Source organism: Belonocnema kinseyi, chromosome 1 (assembly GCF_010883055.1).
Source record: "Belonocnema kinseyi isolate 2016_QV_RU_SX_M_011 chromosome 1, B_treatae_v1, whole genome shotgun sequence".
NCBI classification, from domain to species: Eukaryota; Metazoa; Arthropoda; class Insecta; order Hymenoptera; family Cynipidae; genus Belonocnema; species Belonocnema kinseyi.
This window is the reverse complement of record NC_046657.1, coordinates 89,937,809-89,939,550: the sequence shown is the minus strand read 5'-3', so window position 1 is coordinate 89,939,550 and position 1,742 is coordinate 89,937,809.

Genomic DNA, 1,742 nt, shown 5'->3' with positions numbered 1-1,742 from the left:
TTACCAGCTGACTTTACGGTCTTTGCCTTCTTTGGAGCTGGTTCGCCTGTGGAAATCCACTGTTTGGATTGTTCCTTTGTCTCAGGAGTGTAATGGTGTATAGTTTTTTACTTAGGCGTAGTAAGGGGGGCTAGGTGGCACTAGTCAAAAGGCGTACATATTGTAAACACAATATATCTATTCAAAATTGTAAAAGAAACTCGAGATGCATGCTAGGACAAAAAAATATGGCGGTAAATTATTATTAATAAGAGTGTCAGTAGAGTGAATGACGCCTGAAACAAAAGACCTTGGATACTAATGGACCCAAGTGAGGAACCTTACATAACGACTTTGTGAGGATCTTCACTTGGGGTGATTGCTAGAGAGATTGACAAGCAACCTGGGTCGGAGCAGTGTTGCGGAACGAACGTGTTATTTAAATAAATAACATGTGAATTCTGGATCACTCTACAAATTTTATAACCCTTTCTCACATTATTCCTTTCCCCTCCGAATGAGTTACGTCTTCCCCGAAAGGGAAATGGCGCAGGTAGACTCTCGTATTCGCACGTTTAATGCATATAGTGTAACTTAGTTTTTTTAAACATCGTAAATACTATAAATTAAATCGAAAACTGTTGTTTAAACTTCTGAGGAATTACAACCATAAATAGTAACTTAAATTTTTTTCTATTTGTTTTTAAATAAAGTTCTCAAAGCACCTACGGCTTTGACGATTACATTCTCATTCTGAAACTCGCGCTTCGCGCTCGATAACTTGTGTCCAATTTAAAAACTTCATCAAGATAGTTTGTAAATCTGATTAAAATCTACTAAAAAAAACGCTTTGAACTTATGGATCTCTTAAAAAACCAAAATTGCATATTTTTGAAAATGATCTAACTTTTGGAACTTTTGTCTAATTAAGAAATTTCATGATAATAGTTTCGAAAAACATATATTTTATATCTAGTAAAAATTTGGATTGATATTTCTTAACGCATTAAAAAACTTTTTTTTCCTTTCTTTAAAAATTTTCAAGATGCTGGAAATCATATAACTTTTTGAAGTTTTATCGAATTTAAAAATATCATCAGGATGAATTGCACGTCCTTTTGACGCGTACCAGAAAATTTGACAAAAATTTGTAAAACTCATAAAAAAATTTTATTCAAATTTTGAATGAGCTCAAACTTTTTGATTTTTTGTCTGATCGAAAAATTGAACTGACATAGTTTTTAAATATATTTGATATCAAATGATGAATTTAAATGAAATTTCCTAATCTTGTAGAAAAATATTTGTTTATCTTTTTCTGAACGTTTTCAAAATTTTCAAAAGTACATCGCTTTGATAATTTTCATTGAAAATAAATAAAAAGTTAGTTCGCTTTTGTTAAAAATGGATGTTTTCAACCAAAAATGAAGAACTTTAAAAAATTTCCAGGATTTTCAAAGATTTCGAAGGGTGTGTGTAATTTTATGAAAGTTAAAAAATTCAAGGGGCTTTTTACTGAATTTCAATATTTGAAAATAATTCCAAAGGATTTCAAAAGTTATTTTAAAAATTCCGAGTTCTTTTAAAGAGCTTTAGTAAATTAAAAATTTTCAAACGAATTTAAGGGTTTCGAAATATTTCAAAGTATTTAAAAATATTCCAAGGTACGAGGGTAGTTCAATAAGTCCTTAGAATGAAGTATAAAAACAATTTTTTTTGGGTAAATTTTTTTTATTTTTCAACATAATCTCCTTGGAGCTCTA